The sequence below is a fragment of the Hoplias malabaricus genome, chromosome 4 (assembly GCF_029633855.1).
Source record: "Hoplias malabaricus isolate fHopMal1 chromosome 4, fHopMal1.hap1, whole genome shotgun sequence".
Lineage (NCBI taxonomy): Eukaryota > Metazoa > Chordata > Actinopteri > Characiformes > Erythrinidae > Hoplias > Hoplias malabaricus.
Genome location: NC_089803.1, coordinates 21,480,531 through 21,501,332, shown reverse-complemented (window position 1 = coordinate 21,501,332; position 20,802 = coordinate 21,480,531).

Here is a 20,802-nt window from a genome sequence, read left to right as displayed (position 1 = left end):
GAAAAAAAATTGTGTTTTTCAATTACAATTGTGAATGACGCCTTTACTGAAACTTACTGTGCCACACACTCTTGAGTGGGAGGGATTTAAAGGCCAGCTTTCCACCAAGTCCTGTCCAATTCATTTGCATAGAAAGGCCATTGGAGAAAAGTCTCCCCATTATCCTCCGTACTGCATCTTTTGTAGATTTCCCTCCCATAACAGCAAGCACATTGACCTTAAAATAATAGCAGTATAAAAAGTATGTTGACAATGTTGTCTGGCAGACACATCTCCTTCCACACCACTCAAACTCTGCAAGACGTTTGTGTTGCGTCTGACTTGAACTTTAAGGTCCTTCATCTCTTCTGAAATCTCTCTCAGGTGCTGGAGAATGAGTCTGTAGAAATATTAAAGCCAAAGAAAATACTAGCTACAAAAGTATGTGCAGTACAATTATCATAAAACACCCAGTGGCAATGCAAGCTGTTACCTTGGGTGTGTACTAAATGAATGATCGAGTTACACATAAAAACTCTATACAATGTGTGAGATTTTAGAGTACTGTATATATATATATATATATATATATATATATATATATATATATATATATTAACCTTCAGAGGTGTGGGGAGGGCTCGACTTGTTAAGACAGTTTATTGCTTGACTTGTGGAGGCTGTTTTAAAAAAAGCAAAGTACCAGAAATCAACATGAGCTACCCATACAACTATAATTGTGTACGGGCTGACTGTTCAGTTGTATTGTGCAAGATTAGTTGCTACAGTTTTAAATGTCTGTGTACTCTATCAATACATTTTAGGGCACACCAGTGATTAGGTGAGGACAGTGCAATCACAAAGATTCATTAATTTAAAAAATAAGTCCTCAGCCAAACAAAATAAACTGTATGATACATGAGAGCTTTCATAAAATCTCTGTGGATGTGAATAGGACACCATCTCTTAAAAAAATATATTATTAATTTAAAAATTATCTTCATCAGACCTCTGTTTCACTGTCATCATTTAACCTCTATGCGCTTGTATAGTTTTCTTTGTACTGCTGAGCTTTTTGAGTCTGTTAATATGACTGCTACAGATATGACCAGGTGGCCTGAGCTGAAATGTTCACGGACAAAGTAGCATGGCCCCAAGTTTCTCAGGTTTCAAGCTTGAGGAAAGAAGGGAGCAGTTCTGGTGTTAGCTAAGTAGCAGGGCATTGGTGTAGATAAGGGATACTGTGTTACCTAAAGGAGGGCATCGGTGTTAGCTATAAGTGGGCATCAGTGTAAGATAATGGAGGGCATCAGTGTAAGATAAACGAGGGCATAAGTGTTAGCTATAAGTGGGAATCAGTGTAAGGGAGGGCATCAGTGTAAGATAAGGGAGGACATTGGTGTTAGCTATAAGTGGGAATCAGTGTAAGGGAGGGCATCAGTGTAAGATAAGGGAGGACATTGGTGTTAGCTATAAGTGGGAATCAGTGTAAGGGAGGGCATCAGTGTAAGATAATGGAGGGCATCAGTGTTAGCTATAAATGGGAATCAGTGTAAGATAATGGAGGGCATCAGTGTTAGCTATAAATGGGAATCAGTGTAAGATAATGGAGGGCATCTGTGTTAGCTATAAGTGGGAATCAGTGTAAGGGAGGGCATCAGTCTTAGATAAAGAGGGGAGGAGACATTATTGTAAGCTAAAGACAGTTTTACCTCCAGAGGTGGAGACACGTGGATGCTGGTGGGAGAGACATGGGTTTTCAGGGATACTGCGTCCTGTTAATGTAAAATAAATAAAATAAAAACAAGTGTAAATGTACAGGAGCAAACACTTAATTTTAAATTAGTAAAAAATGCAGTGGCAAATCACACGTTCAAACAAAGATTAACATTACTTTAATGAATGCAGTTGTTTTGTTGTATATCTCCCATGTAATAGCTTAATGTTTGGATAAGAACTGTCTAAAAAATAAAATGATTCTTACAATAATCCAAAAGGTGATATTGCTGTTCTTGTTATTGTTGATATAGAAATGGTCTGCTGAAAATAAATTTAATCAGCTGAGATTTATTTAATCAGCAACACAAGTTTGCAGTTTTCAATGCCTTTGAAATCTCCCTCATGGGAAGTCATTACATAAAATGTATTAACTTCGCCCAGAAAATGTAAGATGTTCTAACATTTTACTATTATCAATACTCAGAAGGCATGTGGAACTGCCTTGGAAACTGGAAGTTTTTGGAAAGTAAATAAATGCATTGCATTGTAGAAAGTGTCTGAATAATTAGCTAAGTATCTCTACAATGAGACAATTCACATTAAACACTCAGACTTATTAGACATCTAAGCCATGGAACTATGCGGACTTTTTGAAAATCGGTGAAATGCCCATTTAAAGTTAATTTTCCCTTTAGCTACTGCAGTCTTACGACGACAGTGCTGCTGCTACTACATAAACTGTTCAAACTAGAATGGCTGGAATGTCTGATAGCAGCTAACGTGATCTAAATTTACTTAGCTAGCTTACCTAGCGAGCATTCTAAAACTACGAGCACTTTGACAAAAATATATATATTGAGTAAGTGTTGAACTGTTTGTAACCTGAAGATAAAAATGTTTCTTTGGACCGTTCTCAAAGTATTTAAAATTTACCAACTAATGAGAAAATAACAAAAAGGTCCAAAATACACTCTCCCTCTTCGGGGGAGGCATGTCCGTTACGAGAGAGTCGCAGACACCAGTCGAGTGAAGTTCAAAGCAAATCAAAGTATTTATTTACCCAAATACTGGATCCAGGAGAATTCACACATTGAGAACAGTCTAATACCCCTCCCAAGTGAAAATTCTGACCTCCCATCATCTGACTCCGAAAGTTATACCCATGATGACGTATAGCCTGGTGGTGAGGCGTTTCTGGCTGATTAGCGTATATTAATATGCATAATTTCACGTGTTAGTACTCAGCTCTTCACGTGCAATATTCAGGTGCCTGTTGTGACCCTGAAGACATTCATTATCTGGCCAGGCTAACAATGGGCCTCTCTTCTCAGCACTTTTTCCCTAGAGACTAAAATTTAGGGAGTTAGAAATACACTTCAAGGCCACAAACAGAAGCTACAGATCAGCGCCTCCATGCCCAACACTATGATGTCAGTGTGTTACAATCCTGGAGTGCACATCCGTTCGAGGTTAGATGTTAAGAATTAAAACTGTGTGTAAATATCAAGTTATCATGCCATATAGTGAAGTTAGCTTATAATATGTCTTTAATAGTAATTATCATATGAATTAGTAGTGCAGAATCAAGCAAAAATGTTTAACTACATGTGTAAGTAATACATGATGTAAATACTGGTTAGTCATTCATATACATGCATATAGGGTACAGGATTTCACACAATGAGTATGTAGTTATAAATGCTAATTTAACTAATCATCATTTAAGGATATTTGTCAACAAACACAAAGTAATAAAATTGTTTTTTACAACAATTCCCCCTTATGACGTGTCCCCAAGACACGTCATCACACTCTAAATCCTCCAAACATGTTTTTGACATGTGTTTAACCTGTGAGAGCGAAAACCTGTCGGGCAGCCAACCAACCAATTTTTTGACAGGAAAAATTCTCTCACGACCCCCCTGCCCCCTGGCGGCCAAAATTATTATTATTATTATTATTATTATTATTATTATTATTATTTTTTTTAACCATGTCAACAGGAGGAAATGACATTATTTCCCTGTTTGTTATCTCCCAGACTAATTGTTTTACAACAGTAGTTCCTCCTGCTCTTCCTCACACTCCAGTATGGGTAACATATATGGTGGTGGAGAATCTTTGCCCTCCATCATGCGTGTTAAGTTAATCATACACTTAAACCCTATTGGGTCTTCCCTCGGAAATAATGGGGCTGGACCTAAAAACAATGTTGGTCTGGCTGCCGCACATGCTATGCACCCGTCCATGTTAGCTTCTCTGGCTTGCGCATTTATCCATTTGATCCATAAGTTACTCCCTTCAAACCCTGTGCTTAATGTTACGATTTGTTCGGTTGTCCATGTAGAATAATCTGTTCCCAATATAGACCGATCCCCCTCACTGTTGTCTGTCATGTTTTTTGTGTCCTCAACGGTGTCGGCTGTTGGTCTATTTTTAATTCCGACCTTAATCCATCCCACAGGGTCATTACCACTTACATCTACCCCGAGCCCTATGAAAAATGCTGAAGACTTTTCCCCATTAGGGCCGGCTTGCCACTCCAATGCAATAGTTATTAAATTGGAAATTGGACCATTGTCCCTCTGTATGTTAAGTTTTTTCCATTTCTCCCGTTCACAAGTCGCCCAACGTGTAGTCGGATTCCAGTTAACATGTGTTGACCTCATCACATCTTCCCACTTGTTACAGGGTCTAGCCTTATAAGCTGCTTGGTCGGTGTTCTGATTACATTTAATATTGTCGTCACGAGACCAACACAAATACACCGGCTCCCCCTTATGCCCCATCTGATTTTTGCCACAATTAACCACTTCACATAAGTTCACTGTCCATGCGGTTGTCTCACCCCAATAATAGTCTAATTCGATACCTCCCCAGCGTCTGATGCATTTTGATTTAGGCTGAGAGATGGTTGATCGTTTGTTTCTGTTTAGCTGTGAGGTCGGGTCTGTAATTGTCGCGTTTGCCGGGCGTACGATCGCTGAAGTATTGACAACTGTTCCCTCTCCCGTTGTGAATTGTTCCTGTGTTGAGACAATGGCCAGTGTTATTATCATTATACCCAATAGGATAATGGTTATGGTTACCTGGAGCCATATCAGAATATCAGGAGGAAGTACTGGTTGGTAATGGTATCTGTATTTTGTCCTGTCCCACCCCCTTTTACCATACCAAGCCATCATTAAACAATCAATGTGTTTCCCCACTAAGGTTCCTTCTACTTAGTAAAATATTATCTAAACCCTTATATGTGTAAGTGTCAAAGTTACAGGGTGCGTGTTTTTTTTTTTTTTTTTTTTTTTTTTTTTTTTTTTTACAAATTCGTTTAGAAAGTTCAACCTGCAAGGAAAGAAGAAGGAGGAAAAAAAAAAAAAAAGAAAAAATTAAGAGTCCAAGCAACCTGTAAAGAAGAATAGTCCACTAACACAAAGTAATAAAATTATTTTTCACAACACAGGTCAATACATTTAGATAAATGGTAAGCAATTCATTTTAGATTGGTCTGCCTAGGTCACCCCCGGGTTGGCGAGTGACTTAGGTAGAGCGTGATGGCAGATTGTGGTGGTAGCGGGCAATTACACCGCTCCTGTTAGGAGTGGACACCTGTGTCCTACCACTCACCCTCTGGACTAAGAGATTACAATAAGCCCTATATGTGTATGTGTTAAAGTGTATTCTTCATCCGTTGGTAGGGATCTGCGCTGGGGGCAAGAATAGACTTTCCTTGTCGTGCCCCTGCCTCAGGGGATTATTCTGCCCCTATGTTGGTTGAGGCTGCTTGATCAGCCTCTTCTGAGGTGTTGTTTTCCTTCAGTGAATGTTTGATGTTAGGTGTCGGTGCGGCTCTGCACTGTGTGAGGTGGTACCACTATAAGCCTTTACCCTTCAGCCGGACTGCATGGCTGGTTCTCTCTGTCACCTGGTAGGGTCCTGTCCAGCGAAGTTCATACCACTTCTGCTTGATGACCTTCAGGAGGACCCAGGGTGAGACTGTCACTTCTGGATCCTTCTCCTCCGTTTTTTCACCTTCTCTCCTTTCCTGCACCTGTATAGAGAAATCTTTACAAACAGCTTTTAGTTCTTCATATAGCTGTCGGTACTCTGCTTGAGGTGGTTTCTGTGGGGACGCAAGCGCATTGTTGGGGCCCGGAAATGGCATGCCTCTCACTAATTCAAAAGGAGTAAATCCTATAGTTCTATTTACTGAACTACAGACACTACTTAAAACAATTGGAAGGGCCTCAAGCCAATTCATGCCCATGGCCAGTTTGATTTTTGCTAATTTGGTTTTCAAAGTTTGATTCATCCTCTCCACCTGACCTTGTGAGGCAGGATGATACACACAACCATAGCTATGGCGCAGCCCCAACGACTGCTCCACCCACTGCAGTGTTTTACTCGTGAAATGACTCCCGTTATCTGAAAAAGTTTCCTAGAAAACCCGTGGTTCGGAATCCAACAATTAATCAGAAACTTACAGACTGATTTTACATCTTCCCTCAGAGTGGGGAGTGCCTCCACCCACCCTGAAAATCTATCTACAACGGCCAGGAGATATCTATATCTCCTAATGGGGTCAATCATATCTGTGTAATCCATTTGAATCTCATGTTCATGAGAATCTGGCAATGGAAACCTTCCTGGAGCTAATTTAAATGCTTTTGCTACATTCTGAGTGTTACAAATCTGACATTTAGTGATGTAATCAACCACTAATACTGACATATGAGTGCCACCATTATTTTAAATTTTCCAGTGTCTGTTGTTTTCCTATATGTGCCACTTCTAATGCTGAAATTACTGCTAGCAGTTCTGCGTTCCCCCTTTTTCTGAAACAGTACACCATTAATCACAGTGTCTGTTTCAGAAACATCCATGTAAAAAGTATTTAATAGTCAGGTCTGGCTAAGTCAACTGCAGCAGATAAGGTTTGTTAAACATCTATAAACGCCTGTTCTGACTCCACCGTCCAAATGAGCTTACCAGGCAAATTTCTCATCCCTAGATATTTCACCATGTCTCTAAGAGGTTGTGTACGTTCGACAAAGTCAGGAATCTATTGTCTGCTGTAACCAGTCAGTCCTAAAAATGCTAACATGTCTTACACAGTCTCTGGTTTTGTGTTTAAATTGGGAAATCCAAATTGGTTGTGTAATATTCATACAAAAAGAGACGGGTGTCTGATTGGTGTATCCTACATCATCTGGGCCTGTGGACCACAAGTTGTCAGTCAGTGATGCTAGTAATGTCTCCGTCTGTGGATGATCAGAGTCCTCACAACCATGATGTCTAGGCAGCAATTGATGGTGCAATGTGACTTAGATGGTTGAGTTATCAGTGATGTGATATGTCTGTGTTGACTGTGAAAACATGACACCAGGCAGCTGGGTCCGGACCCAATCCGTGGCCTCATTTGCTCTTTTTACCATAGGGCCCAACTGCTTGGCCTCGTGTCCCTGATGGAGAGCTAGTGAAATGTGTGGTGCCGCCGTGTCAGATAGTTTGTACCAATTACGTTGTTGTGGTGTTAGTGAGACAGGAGATGCCACCCCTTCAGGACCCACATAAATCCCTGTGGTGTCAACCGACCACTGTGTGCCCCCTAATTCTGTTTGAAAAGCTTCATAGTAAGTTAAATCTCCCCCTACATCATAGAACAGGGTGACACTGAATGGGTCGGCGGAGGAACATAGGGTGCCATGGCTGTAATCCAAGACGACCACTGTTGGAACAAGTCAATTAGTGGTGGTGACTGGTCCGTCTGTCCAGTCACTAAACCCCAGTAAATGTCTACCGACTCATCCTGTTTTAGGTCTCATCAGGTGTGCGGGTAATACTGTGTTGATGGCTGACCATGTGGCTCCCGTGTCTACCAGAAAAGTGATTTTGGAGGCCCCCACAGTTAATGACAGCATGGGTTCTGCCCTGGCCCTGCTGTCCTGGTGCTCCTCTGGGCCCCGTCAATGTCCTCCCCACGGTTCCATGCTGTATTGGCCAGCAGGAAGATGTGATGGCTCCGGTTTTGGTGCCGCATGTCGTTGTGGTACCTGGTGTGGAGAGCTGGTGTCAGTAAAGAGTGGTGCCTTCCATTGTGCTGCCCAGTGGCCCATGGCTCCACATCTTAGGCACGCCCCGGTCTGGTGGTGGACCCCGCCCCTCCACCTACCATTACCCTGCCACCTGCCCCATGAGTAGGGCTGATATGGGAAATATGAAATTAGTCCATAATTATACGGTGGGTTTTCTGGTGGCCCTGTTTCGGTTGGGATATATGTTTGTGTGTTCATGTATGTTTGAGATGATTGAATGTTTGGTTGTGGTACTGCAGTCATAGGCATCATGGTGTCAGACCCTGTTTGCTTTTTATTATCATTAATAGATTTCCTGGCTTTCGCTAATTGAACAGTTAGTAGGTCCCTTTGTAACTTAACTGTCTCCTTGTCTTTATTATCTAATTTTTAATGGTACATATTTATATGTTCCTGTACTAGTGGCCACTAATGGAAGCATAGTGCCGACGTTAGTGTCAGTCCTATACCTCTCAGGCTGGTGTCGGTGTCTAGTGCTTCTTCTCAAAATGTCTGTTTTGTCTGAGGTGTGCATGTTGCGTTCTAAAGTCTGTTGTTTTAATTCCAATTGTCTCTTTTCTTCTAATATGAGGTTTTCCATGATACGCAATGTATTGTTCAAATCAGTCATCCGTCTATCACCACATCGTCCGTTTGCACTGTCCTCATCATCTGCTATATGTCCGTCATCATGGTCAGAGTCATCAACAGTTGTGACATGGCCCTCTAAATCTGCTTTAATCCTAATGTTTTGTTTAGTTTTTTGTGGCATCTGATTCTTAAATGGTGTTTTCAGTGTTTGTTTATGGTGAAGGCGCGGCTTATCCTTTTCTATATAATTTCCCGTGGTATCTATAATGTCAGATCAGTCGGTGTTAATATTTGTGTGTGCAATTAAAATTGACTCTCGTGGCCTCCGCAATTCAAAAAGATATTCTGTGTGTGCGTTTGTGTGTGTGTGTGTGTGCTGCCTGCTCACAGAGCCCAGCCCCCCCTTCTGTGTGTGCGTTTGTGTGTGTGACTCTGTAAACTCACTGTGCCCGAGTCTACACTGAAGACAGGCAGGATGGTGTCAGCTGGTGGGACGTGGCCTAAATTGTATGGCGCAGGCGGGGCAGTAGGTGAAGCTGCCGTCGGCTGTGACGGACCTGGTGTTTTCAATGTAACAAGCTGTGTTGTCATGCTCAGAAAGACCATTTTAATAGTTTGAAGCTCCGCAAGGTCAGTTTTAGCTATTTTTAAACTTTTCTTTGCTTTAGCTCTTTGGAAAAGGCTAGCCCTACTAACCTCTGCTTCAGCCTGACTTAATATTTGCTCCTTTGCTCTTTTCAACTGATTAATACAGGTTATCAAAGAAGCAGTGTCCCCTGTGTGTGTTTTAACCCACGTTTCAAATCTCTGGAGCACACTTTTGTGCACAATATCCCGCTTTTTCAAATTTATTACTCCCTGTTCCAATCCCTAGTTAATCCCTAGTTTCCCATGGTCTCCCCCACAGAGCGCCCACACAACACTTAGCGCTTTTCGGCTCAGTTTATATAAAAAAGAAAAGAAAAGTTTTAAAGTCAAGTTTTCAAGCTCAGCCAAGAAAAGCAGGACCACCTCAGCCCTGTGAAGAATTTCACAGGCTGATAAGAAACGTAGTGCGTGTGTTCAAACACAGTATTGAATTAGAAGCAAGCCAAGCCTAATGTACATTAATCATCAAACCGACCCACGAACCGAAAAAGCTCTTTAGTCAGACGCAAATATCACACCAATATATGAAATAAAATTTGTAATAAACAGAAAAAACCAAAGACTATAGTTTAGATAACGGAACACACTTATCAGTCAACAAGCCACCATCGTGCCTATTATGTAGAGTATCAATTTCCAACCGAACAAAACAAACATCATCTGCACACCGTTAAAAAGGCAGTCAAATTACAAGATATATTATAAAAAGTGAAAACAAAATTTTGAGAACTACTGAAATAGCAAGCAAGTTACAAAATATGTTATGATGAACAAAAAATTCAAACTGAGGCAGAAAATAAATTTTTAACACAAACTACCACAGTCAAAAAAAAATGCAAACTGAACCGGAAAAATAAGATTCTTAGGACAATAAGCAGTAAACAAAATACCAAATATATTTTTATCCACTGCCAGTCTAAATTAACCCCAATAACAAAGAAACCAGATTCAAAATTAGAGCAAGTGTTCAAGTAACAATTTTCCCTTTAAATCCCATGTTTAAACCTTACAGTTTCCCCAATGTACCCTATTAATTCCTCAGCTTTACACCTTGCTCTCCTTTCTCCTATTCTCAACCTCTAAAAACGTCTTTCTGGAGCTCATTGTCTATATTTTCTTAATATATAGTCTCCAAGAAAGCTTATTTTACTTTATATATTTTACTTTAACAACGTCTTCCATTCAGGCTCATTGTCATAAATAAACAAACCCCTCATTTTATTGAGGTTCATATTCTTTAAATAACTGTCCTTGAACGAAGCTCATAATTTATACCATTACTTTCTTTAAACACTCTCGAAACACTTACGAAAACTCTCTCTCTGACACTCAAGGCAGAGATGTCCTTTCCCCACTTTTCTTTAAACACACCCACAAAAAATTCATGGCTTTTTACAGCCCATGGAGAAACAACTTCTCCCCACACACAAGCAACCACAGAAGAAAGGGGGTTGATCAGTCCCCCACTTTCTCCCTTTTTTTCCAAAAAAAATTCTTTCAGCTAACACACACACATAGTTACAGAAGATGGGAAAAGGGAGGGGGAGAAAGACACACACTCAGCTGACACATACACATACACACAGACAGCAAAACACTCCTCTATCTAGCAGAGACGTACACAACAATCATGCTAACAGCCTTTAATAATGGCACAGCCTCTTAAAACAGATAAAACACAAAATACACAATCAAATATCTTTAAAATACATAACCAACCCCTGGTGGGAACAGCATCCACCAAATTGCGGGAACAGCATCCGCTACCGATATACCATAAATTTTATTTAAATCCACAATAACCCCTGGTGGGAACAGCATCCACCAAATTGCGGGAACAGCATCCGCTTGCGGGAACAACATCCGCTTCGAATATACTTCTGAGGAGACGAACTCTCACGGCCTACCCTTAGACCAGGCAATTAACACGAAACCTCGTCAGGTTCCGAGCTGAGGACGCCACCACTCTGTCTCAGATGGGCACAACATCCATCTATACCATTTTTTTTTTTTTTTTTTTTTTTTTTTTTTATTATTATCATTTTTTTATTTTTTATTTTTTAACAAACAACCCCAAATTTTTAAACAAATTGATTTGCTCTATACCTCACTCCGGACCACCTTCGGGGCTCCACACCACTCCAATTTAAAAAATCCAATATGCAGAATTTGAATAAAACAGGGTCTGCACACCCACCTTAGTATGTTGCGGCCGCGAGTGGAAAGGAGTCCCAAGATGTCCAGTCTGGACCTCCCGCACGTCGGGGTCACCAATTTGAAGATAAAAATGTTTCTTTGGACCGTTCTCAAAGTATTTAAAATTTACCAACTAATGAGAAAATAACAAAAAGGTCCAAAATACACTCTCCCTCTTCGGGGGAGGCATGTCCGTTACGAGAGAGTCGCAGACACCAGTCGAGTGAAGTTCAAAGCAAATCAAAGTATTTATTTACCCAAATACTGGATCCAGGAGAATTCACACATTGAGAACAGTCTAATACCCCTCCCAAGTGAAAATTCTGACCTCCCATCATCTGACTCCGAAAGTTATACCCATGATGACGTATAGCCTGGTGGTGAGGCGTTTCTGGCTGATTAGCGTATATTAATATGCATAATTTCACGTGTTAGTACTCAGCTCTTCACGTGCAATATTCAGGTGCCTGTTGTGACCCTGAAGACATTCATTATCTGGCCAGGCTAACAATGGGCCTCTCTTCTCAGCACTTTTTCCCTAGAGACTAAAATTTAGGGAGTTAGAAATACACTTCAAGGCCACAAACAGAAGCTACAGATCAGCGCCTTCATGCCCAACACTATGATGTCAGTGTGTTACAATCCTGGAGTGCACATCCGTTCGAGGTTAGATGTTAAGAATTAAAACTGTGTGTAAATATCAAGTTATCATGCCATATAGTGAAGTTAGCTTATAATATGTCTTTAATAGTAATTATCATATGAATTAGTAGTGCAGAATCAAGCAAAAATGTTTAACTACATGTGTAAGTAATACATGATGTAAATACTGGTTAGTCATTCATATACATGCATATAGGGTACAGGATTTCACACAATGAGTATGTAGTTATAAATGCTAATTTAACTAATCATCATTTAAGGATATTTGTCAACAAACACAAAGTAATAAAATTGTTTTTTACAACAAACCTTAATGTGTGACGTTCTTGTAAGTAACTCAGAAAACTAGACACATGTGACCTCAGCCAACATTACATTTACTCCTATGGAATCAGATTTGGGCCAAAAATAATCGCACAAATTTTTTTATCTCAAACGTAAAACTTATAACTTGCAAACAAAATATCCAGCTCTGACATTTGTGCTCTATGACTTTTTGCGCGTGCTCTGTGAGTTTTGTGCGTCAGCTGTTTCTTTACAAACTCAAAATATTTTTGACTCTTTTTTGACTCCATAAAGCTGCACGAGTTCTGAGCGCGAGCTCTCTGAGTTTTGCGAGCAGTTTTGGCACAAAGCTCTCGAGTGGGCGGGACTTCTCAGAGGTGCCTTTCCATTGGCTAATGAGTTTTTGAGTGAAATTCGTTGAAGCTCAGCGGCGGAGAGACAGGAAAGATTTCAACATTAAAGAGTTAGTGATTTTACACAAACACGAATTCTCTTTGTACTTCACTGTTTTAAAACGATGAAATAGCTGCAAACCCCGACATTCAATGTAGATATTGAGGTAATGTTCTGTCTAAAACGAAGCATTAAAGATTGTACTGTTGCCAGATACTGATCTGAGGTAAATGCACACCGATGTCTGTTTACTCCGGATGAAACAGAATAAACGAGCGTTTATTTCTTTATTTGTACATTATTATCCACGAGTGCTTGCACCTCTATTACTACTATCGTGTACTAACCTAGTGGGTCTTCGCTTTTCTTTCTTCGATTCTTTTTGGCATAAATCTGATTCCATATACTCCAGCCTGTCTTAAACTTTAACGGACTTTAGCGACTAGACAACGTTAGCTTAGTCAGTTAAACTGAATGTTACAAACCCACAAATATCATCCCCATTTATTATACTTCTTTCCCACTAAGACACTAAATAGAATTATGTACACCAATAAGCTAATTAACCCGTTAAAAGCCGTTTTTCTTACCGTGTTTCTGTGCTGTTACCCGCAGACGGTTAAAAAGCTTCCCCTCAGAAGAGCCGAGCAGCAGCAGCGCTCTAAATATATCACATCCATCCATCATCTGTAACCCTTATCCAATTTAGGGTCGCGGGGGGTCCAGAGTCTACCTGGAATCATTGGGCGCAAGGCGGGAATACACCCTGGAGGGGGCGCCAGTCCTTCACAGGGCAACACACACACACACACACATTCACGGACACTTTCGAGTCGCCAATCCACCTTGCAACGTGTGTTTTTGGACTGTGGTCCTCTCTCTCAGCGGCTCTTCAGGTCCATTTTCAATACTTTATGATATATGACTGTGGGAGGAAACCCACGCGGACACAGAGAGAACACACCAACTCCTCACAGACAGTCACCCGGAGCAGGACTCGAACCCACAACCTCTAGGCCCCTGGAGCTGTGTGACACTACCTGCTGCACCACCATGCCGCCCATATATATCACAGTTTGGAAAGTTAGTATTAGTGATGTGTCGGTCGCTAACGAACCGGTTCAAAGAGCCGACTCTTGTAAGTGAACTATGAGAGCCGGTTCCCGTCTAAGACCGAGCCATTTTTTTCTAAGGCTTGTCATTCAACCAATCAGAGAACAACAAGCAAGCTCCAGCCCTCCAACCCTCCAAGCTGAGACACTTGGTTTTCCTGAATGTCAATCTGCCTTCCAAAAAATAGTTGAAGAAAATGTTAAATCAGTTAAATGTTTGTTGACAGCTGTGGTTGTTTTAATCACTACTGTTGAAAGCTGCTGTTTTGCACTTTGCAGAGTATTTGTTTATTTTTTTTTTACCCAGAAATGGATGATTATTTAATTTAATATGCTATTTGGTAATACCTACCTTTTGGGTTCCATTGGCCTTACTTCAGAGTTTACAAGTGATTTTTTATTAAGGTGTTTAAATAAAAATCCAGTTATTTATACAATTGAATGTGTGAGTGCCATCAGTGAGTTATTACAAGACAGCCATAAAAACAATTGGCCATTGCAACACTATTTATTATTTTTAATATTGAACAATACTATTTTGTCCATATAGTCATGTAAAATGTAGGTAATATTGTTCTGTACCAGTGGAAATAAGTGGTAAAACAAAGAGCCATTTAGGAGCCGGCTCCCCAAAAAGAGCCGAAATTCCCATAGTTCCACTATTCCACTAGTTAGTATTCGTTAATTTCCAGATAAACAGTATATGATCGTAAAGTCTGTCAGAGGATATTAAGAACTAGTCCGATACTGTAGACGGGACAGTAAAATGTGCGGTCCAATAGTGGATCAGCAGTGGCCTATAGTCTGCGGGGCGCAGACCTTATTAAGCCGGTGGACCGATATATGCTTGCTACCTGGCAAATTACCCTGTTCTGATTGGGTCGTTTACTTGTTTACTAGAACATTCAGGAATCTCCTGTTGGTCTGTAGAATTCTAGAACTTTTAGGAATGATGTAGAAGTGGGCGGGGCTTGTGTCCTCAGCCTATCAGAGTCGAACCGGGGTTATAAAAGAACGTGGCCGTTTTTTTAAGAAACAGTGTCGGCGGAGCGTCTAAGTGGAGTTCCTCGCGTGACAGCGGAGCGTCTGAGCGGAGATACACGCGTGACGGCGGAGCGTCTGAGCGGAGATACTCTCGTGACGGCGGAGCGTCTGAGTGGTCCTGTAGTAAACACAGCTGTATATTTCTGAATAAGCCATTAATTATGTATTCAGTATTAATTAATTAAGCATTAGTTTACTAGAATATTCTGTTGGTCTAAAATTATAGAACTTCAGGAATCATGTAGAAGTAGGCGGGGCTTGTGTGCTCAGCCAATCAGCATCGAACCAAGGTTATAAAAGAAAGTGGCTGCATTATTAAGTTATAAATAAATGTTTCGCAGATGAGAGAGAGAGGAGCTGACGGTGCAACAGGAAAGAATGTCTCAAAACAAGTTCTTCGGCGGAGCGTCTGAGCGGAGTACCTCGCATGACCTCGGACCGTGTGAGTGGAGCTCTTCGCGTGACGGCGGCGCGTCTGAGTGGTCCTGTAGGTGTTATCTTTTGGTAAGTAGTGTTTACTTATTTTCTCTGTTGAGTGTTGAAGTTATTACAGCCCTCCAGAGAGAGGGGTTAGGGTTATAAAAATTTTGGTATGAAATCTTTTGCGTGTGAGATGTAGCTTTTCAATTGGACTTTTCTGAGACAGAGGTGGGGGAGGGGGGTGTTTAGTGTGTGTGTGCAGGTGGTAGTAAACACAGCTTTATATTTCTGAATAAACCATTAATTATTTATTCAGTATTAAGGAATGTTCTTCTCGTTAAGGCGGAGTGTGTGTGAGTGGAGTTCTGAGCGGGTGGAAGGTGGGTGCACGGGCGAAGTGTTTAGTTTTATTTTCTTGGTGCTGAGTATTTTTCTCTAAGTGTTGATTGTCATTTGACAGGCGCTGGATGTTCCTCTGTAAGTGTTGTGGGTTTGTTTTTCAGGATGTTTTCAGTGAATGTTTAAAGCTGAAGTTATAACAGTCCTCCCCCTCCCTGGATCACCACCTTAACGTGGTGGAGGGGTTTGCGTGCCTGCGTGAGCCTAGGAGCAATGTTGTCCGGGGCAATAGCCTCTGGTAGGGTCTCCCAAGGCAAAATGGTCCTAGGTGATGGGCCAGACAAAGAGTGATTCATGAAGACCCAGATGAAGAGAGTGGTGGTGGAGGGGTTTGCGTGTCTGCGTGAGCCTAGGAGCTATGTTGTTGGGGGCAATAGCCCCTGGTAGGGTCTCCCAAGGCATGGCGTGAGTGTAATTCTTTGCTTAAAAGTGGAGTGTGGGAGTGGAATTCTTGACATGACGGCAGAGTGTGTGAGTGGAATTCTTCGCTTGAAGGCAGAGTGTGTGAATAGAACTCTCCGCATGATGGCGGAGCGTCTGAGTAGTTGTCTGTGTGATGGCGGAGCGTATGAGTGGAGTTCCCTCGCGTGACCTCAGACCGCGTGAGTGTGGTCCCTCACATGATGGCGGAGTGTCAGCAGAGTTCTCGCGTGACCTCGAACCGTGTAAGTGTAGTCCCTCGCGTTACATCAAGAGAGTCTGAGCGGAATTTCTCGCGTGACCTCGTACCGTGAGTGGAGTTCCTTGCGATACGGCGGAGCGTCTGAGCTGAGTTCTTTGTACAACAGCGGAGTGACCTCTAGCGTGTGAGTGGAGTTCCTCGCGTGACGGCGGAGCGTCTGAGTGGTCCTGTAGTAAACAGAGCTGAAGCTGTAAAGACCCAGATGAAGAGTGTGGTGGTGGAGGGGTTTGCGTGTCTGCGTGAGCCTAGGAGCTATGTTGTGGGGGCAATAGCCCCTGGTAGGGTCTCCCAAGGCATGGCGTGAGTGTAATTCTTTGATTAAAAGTGGAGTGTGGGAGTGGAATTCTTCACATGACGGCAGAGTGTGTGAGTGGAATTCTTCGCTTGAAGGCAGAGTGTGTGAATAGAACTCTCCGCGTGACGGCGGAGCGTCTGAGTAGTTGTCTGTGTGACGGCGGAGCGTATGAGTGGAGTTCCCTCGTGTGACCTTGGACCGCGTGAGTGTGGTCCCTCACATGACGGCGGAGTGTCAGCAGAGTTCTCACCTGACCTCGAACCGTGTAAGTGTAGTCCCTCGCGTTACATCAAGAGAGTCTGAGCAGAATTTCTCGCGTGACCTCGTACCGTGAGTGGAGTTCCTTGCGATACGGCGGAGCGTCTGAGCTGAGTTCTTTGCGTAACAGCGGAGTGTCTTAGTGGCCTCCGGAGCGAGGGGATGATGCTCATTACTGTGCAGAGTGGATTTCCTCTCGTGACGCGGAGCTTCTGAGTGGAGTTCTTCACGTGACGTGTGGGTGGAATTCTTCGTCTGACAGCAAAGCTTCTGAGTCCAGACCAGGAATGATTCATAAAGACCAAGATAAAGAGAGTAAAAACGGAGACACACTGAGTGTAATTCTTCGCTTGAAAGTGGAGTGTGTGAATAGAATTCGCGTGACGGCTGAGCGTCTGAGTGGAGTTCCTCGCGTGACGGCTGAGCGTCTGAGTGGAGTTCCTCGCGTGACGGCTTAGCGTCTGAGTGGTCCTGTAGGTGTTGTCTTTGGTAAGTAGTGTTTACTAATTTTCTCTAGCTGTTGAGTGTTGAAGTTATTACAGTCCTCCAGAGCGAGGGGATGGTGGTGGGTCAATGCAGTGAAAAGTGGATTCTCTCGCGTGACGGCTGAGCATCAGAATGGAGTTCTTCGCGTGATGGCGGAGCGTCTGAGTGGAGTTCTTCGTGTGATGGTGGAGCGTCTGAGTGGAGTTCCTGGCATTGCTGCGGAGTGTCTGAGTGGTCCTGTAGGTGTTGTCTTTGGTAAGTAGTGTTTAGTAATTTTCTCTAGGTGTTGAGTGTTGAAGTTATTACAGTCCTCCAGAGCGAGGGGATGGTGGTGGGTCAATGCAGTGAAAAGTGGATTCTCTCGCGTGACGGCTGAGCATCAGAATGGAGTTCTTCGCGTGATGGCGGAGCGTCTGAGTGGAGTTCTTCGTGTGATGGTGGAGCGTCTGAGTGGAGTTCCTGGCATTGCTGCGGAGTGTCTGAGTGGTCCTGTAGGTGTTGTCTTTGGTAAGTAGTGTTTAGTAATTTTCTCTAGGTGTTGAGTGTTGAAGTTATTACAGTCCTCCAGAGAGAGGGGGTGGTGGTGGGTCAATACCAAACTGAATGTTTAAAATGTCTTAAAGTATATACAGGCCTCCGAAGAGTTGGGAGGATGGTGGGAATAAGAAAAATACAATTTCTGTTGTGAAATCTTTTGAGTGTGAGATGTAGCTTTTCAATTGGACTTTTCTGAGAGGGTGGGGTGTGTTCAGTGTGTGTGCAGTTGGAAGTAAACGCAGCTATATATTTCTGAATAAGCCATTATTTATTCAATATTATTTAATTCAGCATTAGTTTACTAGAATATTCTGTTGGTCTGTGAAATTGTAGAACTTTAGGAATCATGTACAAGTGGGCGGGGCTTGTGTGTGCTCAGCCAATCAGAGTTGAACCAAGGTTATAAAAGAAAGTGGCTGCATTATTAAGTTATAAATCAATGTCTTGCAGATGAGAGAGACAGAGAGAGAGAGGAGCTGACGGTGCAACGGGAATGTCTCAAAATCAGTTCTCAGGCGGAGCGTCTGAGCGGAGTACCTCGCATGACCTCGGACCGTGTAAGGACTCCCTCACGCAACTGGTATTGGCGGTAATTGGCGGAGCGCTTGCGTGGAGATCCTGACGTGAAGGCGTAGCGCCTGAGCGCAGTTCCTCCCGTGGCCTCGGACCATGTGAGTGGAGTTCCTTGCGTTACGGCGGAGAGTCTGAGCGGAGTTCTTTGCGTGACGGCGGAGCGTCTGAGTGGAGATCCTGGTGTGAAGGCGTAGCATCTGAGCGGGTTATTTTTTGGGTAGTCTGTAGGCTCAGAATGCATATGTATTTTTTTTGCCTACATAACAGAACATTCTACTTGGTAGAATACTACTGTCTAAAACCTATTAGCGTGACCCAGCTTTATCTGCAGTTTAAACTCTGCAGAGGTCATCTACAAAGGGAATTATTTGGTTGTTTTATATGGGACTAAACATACCATAGACTGTGATATGCATTGATGAACAATGAAGACCAATTTTTTTTTTTTGACTTACTTTTGTACTTTGTTTTTTGACATTATCAATCAAGACATCAATCTGTTTTGTCTTTGTACTACTTTTTGATGATCCAGCCATGATTTTTACTATTCATAAACATTTACAAAACTCTTTCTTGCTAGATGAATTCATTGAGGGCGGCACGGTGGCGCAGCAGGTAGTGTTGCAGTTCCAGGGACCTGGAGGTTGTGGGTTCGTTTCCCGCTCCGGGTGACTGTCTGTGAGGAGTTGGTGTGTTCTCCCCGTGACCGCGTGGGTTTCCTCCCACAGTCCAAAAACAAATGTTGGTAGGTGGATTGGCGACACAAAAGTGACCATAGGCGTGAATGTGTGTGTGTGTGTTGCCCTGTGAAGGACTGGCGCCCCCTCCTGGGTGTATTCCTGCCCAATGATTCCAGGTAGGCTCTGGACCCACCGCGACCCTCAACTGGATAAGCGGTTACAGATGATGAATGAATGAATTCATTGAATAAACTTGCCTAAACAACATTATTGGACATTTGAGTTATCTGTAATGTGTTTTGTCATTTATACACCCACAGTTTGTTTCTTCACTTTGCATATTTTAATTGTTTTTGCTGGACAGTTTGCACGTTTTTCCTATAGTTTTGATATATAGACACAGCTTTGTTAGCTTAAATATGTTAAGCTTTGTTTTCCTGCCATCAAGGAAAAGGGATCAGATATTTGGGTAATGGATAACTCTCAGAACAACAGTAACAGCCACATGTTTGTAGGAAGTTGGTGTGTATAGCACAGGTAGATATGGGCAGAGAAGATGGGAACTGATCAAAATGCAGCAACAAATGGGTCACAAAAAGTGCACCTGATTGGGAGGTGTACCTGGTAAAAAGGTTAATGAGCATAATTAAATGGCTAATTTTGTTCATACGTGCAAAGTAAACAGGACATTAAGTATAGATTTAGAATGATGGTATTCACTTTAAATATACTGGGCTTTGCAGAGTGGACATACATAATCTCCTCTTGGTCTTTTAGAGAGACGCCCACATTTGAAGTGACTCCATCTTCCACAGACATCACAGGCCACCCACCAAGCCTTTCCTGTAGGATTGTTGCACCATGGAAGGTCACATACTGACTGTGAAGGAGGCCCCTTGTCATTCCGCAGCAGTTTGAGAGTCTCATATGCTCTCACTGCAAGTGCATGAGCCTGAGTAAGGCTGGCAGGATTCATGTTTCTTGTGAGGGCAAGTGCTTTCTATAGACATAAAGAATGAGATTATTTGTGTGCAAAATTTTCAAACCTAATCAATATATCTATTTCTCATTTTGAGATTATTGTAGGAGTATTATAAAAACATTTAATTTATTTTTAAATAAAAAAATTAAGGATGTTATGTAAAATTCTCACTGTATTAGCACAGTGTTGCTTATTTCAGGCATTTTCTTAAAATTCCTGTAAAAATTATACTATCCCGAAGTTAAACAGTATTATTATAAGCTTACAAGAATATTAAAAATGAGAAATATTAGATACAACACTGGTTGCAAAAAACCTGTGCAAAATGTAAATTAAAACAATGCAATGATGTCTGACAAATCAAAATTTTGAAATCATGAATGCCATGTGTTGCCCTGTGAAGGACTGGCGTCCCCTCCAGGGTGTATTACCGTTTTGCGCCCAATGATTCCAGGTAGGCTCTGGACCCACCGTGACCCTGACCTGGATAAGGGTTACACATAATGAATGAATGACTGCCATGTCCTACAGGTTCCAAGCATGACAGTTCAAAAGTGAGAATCATTGACTGTATGGGGGTGCATTAGTGCACATAGCACGGATAACATGCACATCTGTGAAGGCAGCATTCAAAATATACATGTTTCGGAGAAACATGCTGCCATCCGGATGATCTTTTCCAGGGAAGGCCTAGCTCATGTCACCAAGACAATGCCTAGACATTCTGCATGAAAAAAAAGGATCCAGGTGCTAAACTGGCCTGCCTGCAGTTTTTAACCAGTCACTCAC